Here is a 17,994-nt window from a genome sequence, read left to right as displayed (position 1 = left end):
CAAAATGAATGGATAAAGGAGGATTCTATATGACATTGAATATTATATATATATATGTATATTATATACATATATATATTTATCTTGGCATTATTTCAGTACACAAATTAAATTTAAAGCAGTAGTCTTCTGCAAAGTCTTATTCCAAAGTTTCATCATGTTGTGGAAATGATGTTAGGATTCCAAACACTATTCCAGCAAAATTCAAGTTCTTTATTCTGAAAAAATCTAAGGAACAGTCTGAAACTTTAGTGAGGACCAGCCTAATTAATCATGGAAGCATATCTTCAAGTGGTGAGTTTTTTTGGCTATGGTATACTGTGAAACAACAACAAAAAAAATCAAGTCCTCAATCACACACACACACACACACACACACACACACACACACACACACACACATATATGTATATGTATGTATGTATAATTTTGATAACTACAATGTTAGTCTCAGAATAGAAGGAAGGAACTGTATCATATCAATCCTGATATTCTTACTACAATTTAAACAAAAGAAAAAAAAGAAAATTTTAGCTAAATAGAAGGATAGCTCACAAGAGTCAAAGAAAGAAGTTGGTAGATTTGGGTTTATCCTATATCCCAAAGCTATAAGGTAAAATAGTTGCAAAAAAAAAAACCTTGAAAAGAAATAAAAAGTTTAGGGTCCTGATGATGAATAAATTCTATGAAGAACTTGATTAGATGCTGCAAATCAAATAATCATTAATTCAGAAACATGTTCACTTCAGTGCAAAAGTGGAAAAAATATGAGAATAGGAGAAAAATATTTGAGAAAACATGATTGAGAAGAAATAAATAAGAGAAATCAAAGAAATGTTGGATGCACAAATGTCTAACAGTACTATGTATTGTCAGAAATAAAAAATGGTAGCAAGCAACAAATAATACCACAAGACTGTTGTAAAGTTAAATATAGAAAAATCCATGCTAGAAGAGACATAAATGTGAGGGAAATGAGAAGTTATCTAAAAGAAAGGAGAATATCAGATGATGTTTTATTTTTTAAAAATTCTCATACTTCGTTAATTCATCTAAAAATTTAAAGAACATCAATAACTACTGAATAATATAGTTGCTCTCATTTCCTTCCAGCACCATGAAGGTCATTGAGGGCATTTTCAATGAAAATGTTAGTTGGGATTAGAAGTGATGCATTGGGAATGCAGACTTTTACAAGTGATATTCATTGAATGAACCAACCATATCTTAATGTTAAATTAAATAAAATGTTTTGCTAGAATTATACTGAAGAAACATATTGGTGAAAATATATTATTAAAGATATTATTATACATAAGTATAGAGATACTCATTGATAGAGAAAACTTAAAAGAAGTTCATAATTAACTCATGAACTAGTGTCAGGTCAAATGTAAGGTTAGAAAGCCTGTGGTATAAGGAAGATGGCAATAAGAGGCAAATGGAATGGGTACAAAGCAATTTACTGAAGGAAGGAATGGTGGAGTGGGTTCAGAACAGATTTTAACAGCAAGTAGTTTGGGGAACACTCTTTTTTATAAGGTTAATGTTGTAGGAAAGCAGGAAATTAAGGGAATTGAGAGTTGTTTGGGATTTCCATAAGAGATTGAGAGACATTTTGGGATTTCCAAAGATTCATTTTCTCAGTTAAGTTTTATTTCCTTTAGAAATAATACTCAACTGGGCAAAAGTGAAACCTAGGCCTGGATTTAACATTTAGTTTAATTTAGAACAACTGATATGAAACTTGTATTTATGTTTTCACTTTGTATACAACAGATTTACTTGACAATCCTTAAATTCTGAAATAAAATTTTTAACTTAATGAATACATATTTATATAACATTTGGAGATTTTGAAAATGATTTTCTCTTAATGTAATTATCATTATCCCTATATTAAAAGATAATAAACCTGAAACTCAAAAACATTAAATGCCCAAGTTGAAATAAGAACTCAAAACTTGTCTGATCCAAATTCCAACATGCTCTATACAATAGCATGTGGGTTGAGATATCTGAAGAACAACTTTAGGTAAACTATCAATAATCACTCTAGGCAGGTTTTGTAGTTATACTAATGTTATCACTAAGAGTATGTACTAAAGGTTATCATATTCCTTCCCTCTTTACCTCCCAAACACCATTAATTAGAGTTTTTGTAATTGATATTGTTCTAGTTGGTAATCTTTGTAGTTGAATACTTAATACTGCTTGCATAATAATAGCCAAAATCAGCCTTGCCTAGTTTTTTGTTTCCCTATTTTGTTTTCTGTACCAATTCAGTTGTTTCAAACAAAAACTGGTGATCACCTAATCAGGCTAGAGGTTATTTCAGGGGGAAAAACATAGACATCATCAGCTAGGTGGCTCAGCGGATAGCATGCTGAGACTGTTGTCAGAGAGACCTGGTTTCAAAGTCAAATTTAACAGACCCAGACACTTAATGTGTGACCTATAAACTTCCATGTTCAAAAATTCTAAAATCCCTTACATAATCTAGTGACTTTCTGCCTCTCATTTTGCCTCTGCATCAAACCCTCCTCATAGTCCATACTATGACTTCCAATAAGTTTACCCTTAAGGTCTCTCTTAGATCAGATTTCCTACATATTTTTCCTACATTCCTTCCATACTTTTCCCAGTTGACCTTTTGGCATATATTGGTTGAACTCTACACTGTACTCTTTTCTTAATCCCTTGCCTCTTTTACATATCACTTATTATGCTTGCCAAGGTTCAATCTAGGATCATTTCCACCATCCTCTTACATACATGCTACTCAAAAAAAGTTAAAAAACTATACATACATACACACACACACACACAACAGTATTGATATAGATCCATTACAAAGTTATATTATACAGTCTCAACGGGGTCCTCATTATTGTTGTTCAGTTGTTCAATCATATCTGACTCTTTGTGACCCAATGGCCCTTAGCATGGCAAACCCTTCCATCCTTCACTATCTCCTGAAGTCTGTCCAAGTTCATGTTTGCTGTTTTCATGATACTATCTTTCCATCTCATCCTCTGCCATGCCTTCAATCTTTCCTAACATCAGGGTTTCTTCCAAAGTGTTCCACCTTCTCATTATGTGGTTTCTTCAGCTTTAGCATTTGACCTTCCAGGGAACAATTTGCATTAATCTCTTTAAGTATTGACTGATATGATCTTCTTGGTTTCCAAGAGACTCTCAAAAGTCTTCTCTAGCACCACAATTCAAAAATTCTGCACCACTCAACTTTTCTAGTAGTGCAACTCTCACAGCCACATGTTGCTGCCTAGGAAACTATAGCTTTGACTATTCAACCTTTATCTTCAAGGTGATGCCTCTGTTTTTTAGTATACAAGTCAGATTTGCCATAGCTTTTTTCCCAAGGCATAAGCATCTTCAACCCACTAACCCACCATCCACAGTATTTCTTCCAGAATTTTTCATCCCCACTCAAACTGCTAAGATTCTCTGTTCCACTACCCTCGCAGTTGAAAACCTTGCTATGTGCTTTGCTTTAAAATTTGAGACCATTTTCTTTATCTCCCTCTTCTCCCTTCCTTGTCTTTTATCACTCAGATCCATTTGGCCACAATAGCCTTCTTCAATCTGTCTCAAGAGAAATGAGTTTTGTCTGCACAACTATTCCTATTCCATCCCAGGTCTTCCAACAAATAGCCCCCTCACTCATTCCCACTCATTATTTTCAGTAACTATTGACTTCTCTACCATATACAAATATGCCCATGTCCATCCTCCTCCAACAACCCCCCTCCCCAAATTCCAAAAAAACAATCCTAATTGGATTCTTCCATCTCCATCCTGTTTTGTCACTAAACTATTTTAAAAAAAACTGTCTTCAGTAGGAACCTCCACTTTCTTTTGTCTCATTCTCTTATCAGTCTGATTTAAAAACTTAACTTTCTTTTCTTTCACTTATATGGACTAAATGGAATCTACAGGACTGTAATATATAAAAATATTTCTAATATTGATATCAATAGAATCCTATTTTTTTCTCTAAGACCTGATTTTATGATTGATTATAATAAAACTTAAGTTTTTACCTGTATAATTTCTGCTGATGATATATTTTGACTGCAATTACACTTGGAGTCAGAAGAAATATTTCTCATATAACAGTTCTAATTATTTTATTTTGAAGCAATATCTCAATAACTTATGGTCTCATAGATAATTATTATAGTTAATAAATTTTGCAGCTTCTTGAGAAAGCATATATATATATATATATATATATATATATATATATATATATATATATATATATAAAACAACTTTACTGTTTATAAATTGCCCTTATGCACATTTTAGGGAAAAAATAAAAAAAACTAAAGTCATTCTCGGAGAATCATATCCTATATAGATGTCCATTCTAAATCTCCATAGGGCCCCCCAAAAAGATTTTGTACCTTGCAAATGTTAGTCTGCTATTCTTTTCCAAATGCTACCCTTCAACCACACTATAATCACCTATCATTCAACCCCTCAGTTCACTCTTGTGAGTAAGCAGGATTTGTTTTTGCTTGCTTTATTTTTTTTTATTTATTTTAGGTTTTTGCAAGGCAAATGGGGTTAAGTGGCTTTCCCAAGGCCACACAGCTAGGTAATTATTAAGTGTCAGAGGCTGGATTTGACCTCGGGTACTCCTGATTCCAGGGCCGGTGCTCTATCCACTGTGCCACCTAGCCGCCCCTGCTTGTTTTATTTTAATGAAGTATATCCTATCAATATTATATAAATCCAGATGATTTTCCCCGTATAGGGGAACAAAGGAAAAAATTGAAAAGAGAACTTTTCTGCCAAAAGTTTTAATGATTTCAAAATATAGATTCAGCTATACAGTTGTACAATTTGAGAGTGTAGGGAGAGATGAGTGAAGATTCTTTTGCCATTTGCAAAAATTTATAGCAATGAAAATAGAGGCTGTTTCTGTCTGAAGTGTAACATTTAATGTGGATTAATTAATTGATTAATGGTAAGAAAGTGGTTGGAATATGTTATATATGCTGGCATATCCTAATGGTTTGAGGGATAAAGAGCAGGTTCTTAGGACGACTAAAGTAGTAACAGTGAAATCTGTATACAACCAGATGCTTCTAATCACTTGCACTTCCAAGAAGTGAAAATGTTTATTTGTTTAGAGTAAGGGAAGAAAGCTATTCTGTTGACTAGAGGACACTGCTAAAGAGAACTGAAGTTTCTAAAATTTTGTCAATAGTTATTCCAAAATAAAAGAGATAGGCAGCAGTTTTATTTTATCATTATAACCAGTTTGGACTTTGGTGGGATAGTTTGAGGGGAATAAGGAAATAGTCTTTGGATAATTAATTTACAGGGGCTTAAAATATTCAGAGGTGAAGAGGATGACCAATTTCATGATTTTCAGGGCTTTCATCAATCCTTGGAGTAAAAAAAGAAGGTAAGCATTTAAACTGATTAGAGGGAAATCAGTAGTATATAAAACTGTTCTTAGAAATAAAGTTTTCAAAACATAACTCTCCAATTACAACTATATATAGAACTATTTTTTTTTATCAAAATTTGTCTCATAGCTCAAAAAAGTCCATAACTTAATAAAACATTGCACAGAGTTAATAGTTAGAAAATTACTATGTCTATAGAAAACCATTGAACTTCCCTTTGATAAATGTTTGTTTCTTTTCCAGGAAGTTAAAGTTAGTTTTAAGTTTTCTCACAACTTATAAGTATAATGTCACAAATTCTGTTGTTCTTTTGAATAAGGAAAAATAACTGATCATATAGTAAGATTTTAAATCAAGCACAATAAAATTTGGGTTTATATTGGGTTCTCAAAATTGGAGAAATTTTTATTCACAGCTTATTGTTCTATACTTTAAAGTGTAATGTTGTTACAGCTATATCTGTCTCATTTCAAGGCACATTTCTCTAACCATGGCAGGTAAGTTTAAAGATCTTATCATCTTATTTCTTAAAGCTTTGTACTAAAGAATATTTCTCTGTCCCAAAGTTGCATTTTTGCAAGGTCTGCCTCATTTTGTCTTATCCTGATTTCCCCTAGATACCTGTACTGACCTCCAGCTATCAGGGGAACTTTAACCTATCAGAACAATGGGTCTTCAGTGCCCTCTATGACATTTCAGGATAAAGTGTGGGGACTTTGATACCCTAGAGCCTGTGATATCTAGTCATGACCATTACTAGGCCTTCGTTGCTCTGACCTTTGACTATATCTTGGGAGGACTTCACTCTTTCCTTTTATAGGCTATGTCCCTGAGAAATGTGTTCCTAGTCACACTGGAAGCCCACAAATTTATTTACCTCTATTAGTACTAACTTTACTGATAACTAGCTATCCTATTTAAGTAGTCACAATATAGTCTTATATTGGATTCCTGGGCCATAGTTTAATTTGGTGCAAATTTCAGATTTTTGTTGGAGTATCTATGTGGGAGATGGAGAGTCTACCTCCTTTTCAGGCAGTCCACCTTGGCTGAAGTTTTAATCCTTTCTTTTATATAAATATATATATATATTTTTTCCAAATTTGGTCATCTGTGGACATGTCTCCTCCAGTTCTCCACTCACAAAATGTAATCTTCTAGAAAGTAAACTTTTTTTTTGTCTTTGTATCAACAGTACCTATTACCTAGGATCTAAAATATTTGAGACTTTGGATACCCACAAGCATTTCCCTTTATTTGCTGACAAGTACCCCTGATTGCTTTCCATTCCAATAACAAAATGCTTTCAGAACACCAGATGACCTAAAATCACTGGTGGTTAGATTGATTTTAGTCTCAATTTTTTTAGCTCTTTAAGTTGCCTCTCCCGTGTTTTGAGAGTAAAACTCTCTAGGGTACTCAGAAGGTTTTGAAGTAATTCTTCATTTTCTCTCAGTAGCTGTTTGGTTTAAATTCTAGGATTATTATGAGCCATAGGCTGCCCTCTACTTTCTCAGTTTTCTTTTGTGTATTGTCTTCCCTAGTCAGATTATGAGCTCTCTGAGGTCAGGGACTGTCTTTTGCCTCTTTTTGTATCCCCTGTGCTTAATACAAAGTAGGTTTATTGATTGATAGCTATGTGATCCTTGGCAAGTCACTCAACTTATTTCCTTCAGGTTCCTCATCAGTAAAACTGAGATAATGTTGTGAGGATCAAAGGAGAGAATAACTGTGAAGTACTTAACCAAGGTATATGGTTCATTCAGTAGTTCCAGGCTTATCTGCCTTAGCTAACCATAGCCATTGATTAGTGCTGAGGTCAGAATTTCCTTTAACCATTCTACACCTAGGTCATTGTTTTGTTGTTGTTATTATTTGAAGTGAGTTTTTTGTTTTATTTTGTTTTTGTACTTTGATGAGGCAATGGAATTGAGTGACTTGCCCAAGGTCACACAACTTGTAAGTATCAAGTATCTGAGGCAGGATTTGAACTTAGATCCTCCTGCTTTATCCACTGTGCTACCTAGTTGCCCCTCCATTTGGGGTTTTCTTGACAAGGCTACTGGAGTGGTTTTCTATTTCCTCTAGTTCTTTTACTCTGAGGCAAACAGCATTCAGTGACTTGTCCAAGTACACACCGCTAGTACATTTCAGAGGCCAGATTTGAATTTCTTGATTTGAAGTCCATCTGGCTGACCTGTTAGATTCATTAATTAAATTACCACCAGATTCATTTTTATCTAGAGCAAAAGTCAACAGATCTCAATATAAGAATGAACTTTAGGGGAAGCTAGGTGTGGTGCAGTGGATAAAGCACCGGCCCTGGAGTCAGGAGTACCTGGCTTCAAATCCAGTCTCAGACACTTAATAATGACCTAGCTGTGTGGCCTTGGGCAAGCCATTTAACCCCGTTTGCCTTGCAAAAAAAAAAAACCTAAAAAAAAAAGAATGAGCTTTATAAACAGCAGTTCTTTGGGTAGAGTCTTAAATGAATAGCCTAGGAAAAATCTTCCACACTGATAGATAAAGTAGCTTGCCCAAGGGAATTCAGGTTATATATCAGAAGCAGAACTTTGACAAAGAATTTTTAGACTCTTTAGTATGGGTTCTACCCAGTATGGTATATTGGCTCTCAGTAATAATCAGGTAAGATATTTAAAAGATTTATTGTGTTCACCAAGGATACATCTTAGAATTCTCATATCATCTACATACTATTTTTAAAGCCAAAGATAGATGTATACAAACACATTTTCATATATATATATATATATATATATATATATATATATATCAAATATAGTATATCTTATCTATTGATGAGTTTTTCATATTTTAGAAACAGAAGAATCCTGAAGAAGTGGATTTTAATTTAACCCATTTCTAATATGACCTAAAGTTTAAGTGTTTGATCATTTATTTTAAATCAGGAATAGAAAGAAAAAAGGAAAGAGTTTGTAATATGCTGAAAGAAGATACTACATTACATAATACTAAAGGAAGAATAGACAGCTTTCAAATTTGTCTTTAAAAATTAGGAATATAATTTGGAAGGAAATGTTTAAGGAACTGAAATTACATGTGCTAGCAGATTTGACTAATGAGGAACAAGACCTCAATCTACAAATATTGAAAGCTAGAGTGAGGAAAATATTTATTTGGCCTGATAGAAATAAACAGCTAGCCGTCATGAAATATTAAGAGAAATTTAAAGTGATAACGGAAATAGAAGTTTTTGAAAACAAAGCTATTTCAATAGCTAGAAATAGACAATCCATCTAAAGTAGACATTTCATTAAAAACAAGAATATGAGAAGTTGTCTGAGTTCATAGTATAATATTCTAGTTCATATTTCTATTACTGTATTCCATTTCAGATTTAGATGTTATCTACTAGAAAAGGGTTAATTTCTATTTAGCTTATTTCCCAATATAGAGTATTAAAAATATTCTGTACAAAAAATAGAAATGGAGTTCTAATTGTATGTGATCCTTTTATTTTGAAGTAATAATTCCTAAATTCAATTCTAAAAGATGAACTAAAGTTTGAACTTTAGATCCTATCTTCTGCATTGGTCGCTAAGAAAATTCTGTATACCACTCTACTCATGGTCTCTCCATTTGCATAACACTCACCTACGTTGTATTTTTTTTAAACTTAGCTTTTAGGGGAAAATGAAAAATTATTCTTCCATTTTCTAAACCTGTAGCACAAGTTATAGGAAAAATAACATCAGTTATTTCATTATGAAAAACAGGTTATTATGGTTTGGAATACTTCATTTTATATGACTTGAATTTGAATCTCTCTATATAAAAAGTAAATTATCCCAGTTCTTATCTTCTGCATTGCTTTCCCTTATGTGTCACCTTTTGTATTATTTCCATTTAATTTCTTCCTACCAAAAAACCTAATATTTTGGTATATGTGTATATTTCTGAATTAAAATACTAAACTTTATACTGTGGTGTCAGAGGGTTTTTTTTCCCTCTCCAAACTAATTCTGCTAAGAATCCACTTCATCTAACCTTCACCCCAGAATTCATGGCTTCCATCACCTATCTTTTCTTTTCCAAGAGCATTAAAACATGCTATTTTATTTCCTTTTAATACTTTTGCTGCATCTTGATAGCCAGAGTTGCATACCACAGGAGTTTAGAGCTGGAAATAGAGGAAGAAGTCTGATTAAAGATTCCTTGAGAATTTAATGGTCTCAGTAAAAGTAGACTTGATAGCTGTTTGAGTTTAAATTACTGATGATACCCCCCGCTCTTGTCTATTTGATGGGGTAGAGTTGAATATACTCAACACATGAATTTCTCCTTGAAACTCTGATGAGGTTTGAAGTATTCTAAAGGATTATAATAAATCAGGGAATTGGAAGTCTGCCTCAGAGACTCCCTCACCGTATGAGCCTGAGCAAATAATTTAAGTTCTCTAGGATTCAGTTTTCTTCTCTGTAAAATGAGGGACTTGAGTCTATTGGTATTTAAAGTTCTTTCAAGCTCTTATAGCTTAAATCTATGATCTTAGAAACTGGAATCCCAAACTGAGAAATATCCTCAGTTTTCCCTGTTTTTTCTCAATGAGAAAATTAGAAAAAAAAAACACTGACTGAAAGTGGAACCAGAAGTCATGAATTCAAATCTCATCTCTGACACTTGTAATTTCATCTACACTCAGCAAACTTTTTAACTGTTTGAAGTTCAGTTGTAAATCATCTGTAAAAACTATTTTCTCTACCTTCCTCACAGGGATGTTAATGCTTTGTAAATGTTAATCGAATTATTATTAGCTTAATAAAAATAACAATCCTTCCTTCTTCAGAGAGTTGGCAAAGAAAATGTTTAAGATCTGAAGCTCTTATAAAAGTCTAAATTGATACTAGTAGAAAAGGTAGTAATAGCAATTATTACTCTAGGGTTTTCTGCTTTATCACCTGGATAGTGACAGGGTAAACACTTTAGCTGCAGTATCTCTGCAAGTCCATCTTTTGAGTAACGAGGTTGCTATCTATGTTAGGGAGGAAAGAGAGAGAAAGCTTATGATTTAACAGATCTTTCATGAAATTCTGGCACCAGAGTCAAATGATAAGTATATAAAGAATTTTGCAAACCTTTCCCCATGTGAATGTGAACTATTAGCTTCATTAAATATTTGAGACTTTACAGTAGAAAGTACAGTGCCTGAATTAATGAACAGATCAGAAGAAAAAATGAACAGTTATAATTATACCCCTCAAACAAATGCCTAATATCAGTCACTGACTATTTTTCTCCTATTTAAAACTCTCTGCACATTCACATCTGATCCAAGACACTGGAGCAACAATTGTGTCTAAAACTGGTACATCAAAAGTCTCAGAATAACACAGAATAACAGAATATTTTCATGGGAGCAACAATTTCTTTTCCATATGTAATTTAGCATAGTTCTTTCTTTCTTTCCCCAAAACAAAAAAAACTGCCTTTGAGATTTGATTGATTCAATGACTAAGGCTCCAGCTATGCCTCCCTTGACATATCTTCCTAATAACCTCTAAAGATTCTACATCCTAATAACCTCTAAAGATTCTGCATCCATGAGGAGTTAGGACCCTTCAGATTGGAAAATAACTTGGGACATAGCACCCTGGAACCACACCTGACCAGACATCGTTGCATAAGGAAAATTAACTTCTTAGCTCATATGATAGTTGAAGTGGGAAAGATTGATGCAAATATGGAGCATGAGACAATTGAATGGCTAGATAGAGCAATATGGCATCCTGTGGCAAGGATCCTTATGGTAATGTATTGAGAATATTCTCAGTGGAACAGAGAGTTTCCCTGTAATGGAAAGCAATTACCCAAGTTCACACTAGAAGATGATACCTTAGAGGATAAAGAGAGTATGAGGTTCATTATGCTTTGATTGGGTTTTTTAATTTAATTTAAAAAAATTAAAACTGTGCTTCCCTATTTTGTCTAGGCAGGTGCTACAAGTCTAACAGTACAGATCAGAAATTTTGACCTGGACTGGATCTGATATTTCTGACCTGGGATGATTATCCTTTCTCTAAGCAAGCTAGTGCCTCTCCACCACCACCAACATGACCACAGATCTTGTGATTCACATAGTTCCATAAAGTTTAGATCTCTCAGTCTCATCTTTGCTAGAAAAGCTCAGGCTATTACTCATTACTCTATCTGACTGTTGATTCCCTTGGAACTTTGACCTGCACTCTTTCAGACCTGGGCAAGTTTATTTGTCCTTAGACAACCTGTTAGCCCCTAAGTTAGTGGGGGGAAAGGGAAAACTCCTATGCCATATTACTGACAAATTTAAGTATGGAAATTTGATAGGCATGGTTCACTGAATTCCAGAAGTTGCAAGTTCAAGAGATCTGCCAGTACCATTCTCCATAATATCTGGGATTAAAAAAACAGAATACATGGCAATGCCTACCTATTCTTTTTTGGGGGGGGGGCAGGGGCAGGGGCAATGGGGTTAAGTGGCTTTCCCAAGATCATGTAGCTAGTAAGTATCAAGTGTCTGAGACTGGATTTGTCTATCTATTCTTCAGGAGAATCATCCATACCAGTTAGAAATGTTAGAAAAGGGAAGAAGGGAATATTTTCTCAATAAAATGACCATAAGTTTTTGTTTCTTTCATCGGGAAAAAGAACAGGAAGGAATGAACTCTTTATAGAATTGTTATTTTACATGGGCAATTCAAGTCTGTGGTCACATAGCTCAGTGGGGAAAAACTCTAAATCCTAAGCATTAAGTATAGTGGAGAAGAAAAAAAGGCAATTAACTTTTGGATGCCAATTTGAAAACAAAATAAAATAACTAATTGTTTTTTTCTTTTTTATTAGATTTTTCTACATTTCATCCTATTATTTTTGTGGTATTGGCTAGGTCATGCTTAAACTTCCATGTCTAAGAATTTCTTTTTAAATTTAGGAGTGACGATTATTCTGTCTTTACTTTTACTAGTGGAATTCAATATTTAAAGTCTTGTGAACATTCAATTTTCACATGTGATGCCAATTATAAATAGCGCAATTTTGTCTTTGGCACCTGAGCCAGTTTTTTTATTCTTAAAGTCATCAGCAATCAAAAAATTAATTCACTTTCTTCCTTACTTCTCTTCCCCCCCCTTTCTCAGTATAGTGTTACTGATTGTTTTATACATATATAATACATGCATGCATACACACACTTACATATATACATGCATATTTTTGTACATATATAATTTTAAATAAAAAATAGCTTTAACAATGTTGGTACTTTTTTCTAAGACTGTTTTATAGAAAATAGAGCATTTTAAAGTAAATTGGGCAAAAGGTCTGAACTTTGATCTTAAATATACAACAAAATCAAGTCAAACTTTTATTTTGCAAATTTCATAACCTGTTCAAGTTGGGGAAAGGTGTAAAAAAAGCATTAGAATATTTCTAAAGGAAATGTTTCCCAGAGGAAAAATGGAAATAAATGAAGATATGCATTAGAATGCCTTTAGGCAAATTATGAAGGAAAGCAGAAGTAGTAAATAGAATCTTAATTTCATGGGGAAGTTTCAGTCAGTATAGATTTATTTAGTAGAAACTAAGCCTAAACATATAAAGGTACCTTCTATAGATGAGGAATATTTCAAAATGTCCTCCAGGTCAGAATTGTTTACATTCCTTATACCTCACACAGAAAACTTACATAATCTCTTACAATTTTAAAATTCTTGATCAAGTTTTCCTTAACATACTTAAACCTCTTTTTCCACCAGGAAAAGGAAAATAACTGACAGAAAGTTATTGGGGGAGTGAGGAGAGAGCTTTAAATCTGTTACAAAGTCAAGAAAAAAAAAACAACTCTCAAAAATTCTGAAATAAAGTCTAAAAAGTACATTAAAAAGAAAAGAAGTAAGAATGTTTTTCCCAAGAGCTAAAGATCTCTAACACATAATAAACAAGAAATCTGGATATTGTTTCTCAGTAAGGAAAAGAATTATTTTACTGTCCTTAAAGATTAACTCATTTTTCTATAAGTAAAAAGTACTTCTTAAATTCTTTCAGATAAGTTTTAATTACTGAATTTGTCTTAGATTTCAGTATTGAATTACTGGACTGATTTAAAAAAATCAAAATAACAGACTTTAACTTTAGAAAGAAAAGGTGTGGTGTTGGTTTTTTCATAGTTCCCAGGCTCCAGTGTTTTAATAAGTATGTACTTCTTACCTGCAAAGATCAATAAGTGCAGACTTCTTGTTAGATGTTGTCATAACAGACAAGGAATTAACAGCCAACTCGGGGTCCTTCAGAAAAATAGAAAAATGAAGATGTTTCTTGTTCACTGTCACTGAAAAAAAATTACTTTGATTTTGAATAACAAATACCTGAATGAACCAGAGAGAGGAGAGAGTGAAAGAGGAGAGGGAAACCGAAGGAAAGGAATCTGAGAAAAGAGTCAATGATGTCAGCAGAATTTCTTTAAGGAAATCTACAGACCAGCAAATGATTTGCAGCAATAACACCCAGTTCACTGCTATGCAAATATCTGCCTTAGAGGAAACTGATGCACTTTTTAAAAAGCCAGTTAATCTTTGAAGAAACTTTAGACTGCCAGATCAAAGTCTGATTTTAAGACCCCATAACCAAAATAAAGTGGATTGCTTTTTGCATAACAAATACCTTCCATTTATTCCAAGTTACTTATCTATATCCTTTTACCCTTTTAGGAATAAATTTTCATACATTCTTAAAAGTAGGAAAATTGCAATCTAACTGAAATTCTAACAGCACTGTACTAAATATTGTAACCATTATCATGAATAAGTAATCAGATAACTAAAATCACCACCAACTACTGTGACCTTCACAATAACTTTTTCCTATATGTTATTTCTTTCATTTATCACAAAATTTGAAGAGGATTAGAAAAGATCTAAGGGAAATGTTTCTTGGGAGGAAAAAAGGAAATAAAAAAGGATATGTATTAGAATGTCCAAAGTTCCAAAGTTTTGTGGAGGGCAGATTCTGACTTAATAGAAAGAAATTATTGGAACTACAATTTCAGAGGGCTAATGATAACACATGTTTCCAAACCTCCTAATAAGAGAGGAAGAAAATGAGACATACATTTTTGGATACCATCAATTTGTGAATTAGTTTTGTTTAACTATGTTTTATTATAAACAGAAGGGTTTTGGGGGAGATACATGTGATAGTAATGGCCCCCAAAGTGTCATTGAACTCTTTTTTGAATACACAATAGAATTAAAAGTTCAAAAAGTCAATAAACTGGCAGAATCGTTGTGAAACTGATTGATTTCATCATATACTTAAAATAAATGATATGTAATAAAGATTTGTGGATTCATATAGAAGTAGATGAATAGTAAGCATTTATTGCCAGACACTGCCCTAAGTACTGGGAATAGCAAACCAAAACAGTCGTTGCCTTTATGGAGCTATTTATATTCTAATGGAGATGATGAAACATTAAAACACAACTAGAAAGGGAGAAAAGAGTAATCCAAGCAGATCTTATATCAGTCTTTAGTATAACTGCCCTGGGTCTGATCCTTAAAAGAAACTCTGTGGATAAAAGGGACCACATATCATGGAGGAATGTTGCAGGATAAGAAAACATCAGGCACTGAGAAAAAGTTCCAGGAATTTCCAAACTTTTTACTGTTCGTGTGTGTGTGTGTGTGTGTGTGTAGGAATATTCATGTTTGAATTTTTCAAAAACAAAATTACAAAGAAAATTAATAAATAATTAGAAATATTTTCTTAAAATAAATATTGAGGGGCAGCTAGGTGGCGCAGTGGATAGAACACCGGCCCTGGAGTCAGGAGTACCTGAGTTCAAATCTGACCTCAGACACTTAATAATTACCTGGCTGTGTGGCCTTGGGAAAGCAACTTAACCCCATTTGCCTTGCAAAAAATCTAAAATAAATAAATAAATGAATGAATGAATAAATGAATGAATGAATAAGTAAATAAATAAATATTGAACGGGAGATAGAGCAATAATTGAAAAAATATGAGCACTCATTTCTTATTTCTTCCCCCCCCTCTTATTTATGTAGGGGAAAAGAAGAAGGAATATGAATTAATATAGTGCAAACTATATGTGAAATACTATGCTGAGCATGATTTATGAATATCATCTTATTCAGTTCTCACAAACTAACCCTTTAGGTAGGTGCTATTATTTTACAGCTGAGGGAACTGAAGTAAACAGAAATTAAGTGACTGTGAGGGCCAGAGATCAGATTTGAATTCTGATCTTCCAGATGATGGTGGTGCAATGGATACATGCTGAATCTGAATAAAAGGAAGTCTCATCTTCCTTAGTTTAAATCTGGCCTCAAGTATTTACTAACTGTGTGACCTTGGGCAAGTCACCTAACCCGGTATGCTTCAGTTTCTTCATCTGTAAAATGAGTTGAAGAAGGAAATAGCAAACTACTTTAGTATGCTCGCTAAGAAAATCCCAAACAGGTCTCAGAGTGTTAAGCATGACTGAAATAAGAACTACAAATTCCTGACTGTCTAAGTGTATAAAAATGTACATAAATATATATATATATATATATATATAAATATAAATATATTTGCATACCTTTCCTGAGTCTCTTCATCCAAGTATGATATCACAGCTGATTTAAGAGACTCAAGGTGCCATGTTCAAAGATAAAAGTTTTCCATAGATTTTATTGTTAACAATGTCCTCAAACATCTCTTTGTTGTAGAAGAGATGAATATTTTTGGTGCCATTCATTTCTAAATGTATTTAGATTTATGTATGGAATACATTTGAGATTAATATTTATAGACATTTAGATAAAAGTCAATAGATGGTGTCATAATATTGGAGAAAGTAATAATTCTTTTTCCCACATTAAATCTATATCTGCAATACCTACTTTTATAGTGAATATTTGAACCCAGAAAAGAAAGAGTTGGATGACATTCTATTTTTCAGAAGATTCTAAGACCATTCCATTTTGTTTTTATCTTTTCATTTCAAATATAGGCACAAATCACTCTTTCTTATGTATCAATATGTCTTTAAGGAAGAAAAATTCCCCTCTTGAACTTCTGTGAAAGAGGCAGTAGAACCTCACTCCCTCTCTTCTAACTCTCATATTTGGAATATGGGCATCAGCCTTTCTAGTCATTCCCTGTCTTCCACAAGTTATGGCTTCTTTTCTGGCCACTGCCCTTGGCTCTACTCCATGAAGGGGGTCCTCTGAGGAAGCACAGAGTAGAATAGTGAAAGCAGTATTCCAAATCTCTCTCTCTCTCTCTCTCTCTCTCTCTCTCTCTCTCTCTCTCTCTCTCTCTCACACACACACACACACACACACAAACGCAATTTGGATAAAGCAGATCAATGTTCTTCCTTTCTCTTTCATCTCTATAACTTGCCTAAATGCTATCCTTCTTTTTAAAAATTCACAAATAACAAAACCAGCAAAACAGAAGCCATTATGAATGATCTATGTTGACAGTAGTACTGATAAAAGATATGTAAAAGAAAAAATAAACTTCAAAGAAGTTTTCAAATAGAAAATTTTGGATTTGACATTTGCCTTTCATAGATTAGGGAACAGGGAAGAAGAGACAGTCATTTCACCATCTATAAGAGCTTAGACCCTAGAGCTGTAACTATTCATTTGGACTTATGGGAAATACTACTCAAACATCAGTCACACATTCTGCCTTCTCTCTCTATTATTCCATCAAATTGAATAGTGCTAACTTGTCCCAGGAGAAACTCCTCTTCCAGGGTAAAGTGAAATTTACTTTTAGGTTTTAGATCTTAGGTCTTGTCAAGCCAAATTATTTCTAACTTGGTTGTGGCATCTAACTTGGTTGGGAACTTCATCTTTAATGTATATTCCTCCTAGTCAGAGAGATATAGGAAGGTTGCACATTTCTTCAAATGAAATGATAGCAATATCATGTGTTTTTGTTTTTTCCATCCTTCAAGCTCAGAAAGTTGAAATGTTTAAATAATTCCTTGCTCAGGAATTTAATCAGTAAACCTCAAAATGCTTGGATTTTTCAAATTAAATAAGCAATTCAATATACAACCTCCCCCCAAACCCCCCCCCCACTAAACCTATAGAATTAAAATACCATCTTTACTGCTGATAATGAAATTTGAAATATCAGGATGCATTCTACCTATATTAAAGTCTGTGACTTGTTTAATGCAAATTTACCACTGATTAGAATACAATTCACATTTTATGAAATTCCAGAGAATTATTGGATTGTTAGCATGTATCCATGTGTATTTTCTTCCAATTGAAGAAATTCTGGTTTGTTTTAATAAAGATTTTTCAGAAAAATGCAAAATTCACACAATAAAAAAAATGCTTGTTTCCATATGGTAAAATACCATGAGAAAAAAATAGAGAAATAAAGCCTAGGATAAATCAATCTTAGAAATGAAAACCAGAAATCTCATATGAAAAGATATTTTACCCATTTGCAATCTTTTTCACATGCTAAGGTATATTTAATGGAAATTCTTTCATGAGTA

General features: G+C 33.1%; 1 protein-coding gene across 2 annotated transcripts in view; it reads right to left on the bottom strand.

The window, feature by feature from the left end:
* KCNJ15 (potassium inwardly rectifying channel subfamily J member 15) overlaps positions 1–13,956 on the bottom strand; it is a 47,396-nt gene extending 33,440 nt beyond the window's left edge. The window contains exons 1-2 of one of the 2 annotated variants that reach the window (XM_074214002.1): positions 13,938–13,956; positions 13,668–13,744 (exon numbers count right to left, since the gene is read on the bottom strand). The gene's annotated coding sequence lies outside the window, so the exon portion shown is untranslated. The other variant, XM_074214001.1, reaches the window with a different exon arrangement.
* Between the last annotated feature and the right edge of the window lie 4,038 nt (positions 13,957–17,994).

This window comes from Macrotis lagotis, chromosome 1 (assembly GCF_037893015.1).
Source record: "Macrotis lagotis isolate mMagLag1 chromosome 1, bilby.v1.9.chrom.fasta, whole genome shotgun sequence".
NCBI lineage: Eukaryota > Metazoa > Chordata > Mammalia > Peramelemorphia > Peramelidae > Macrotis > Macrotis lagotis.
This window is presented reverse-complemented; position numbering and strand designations above follow the sequence as displayed.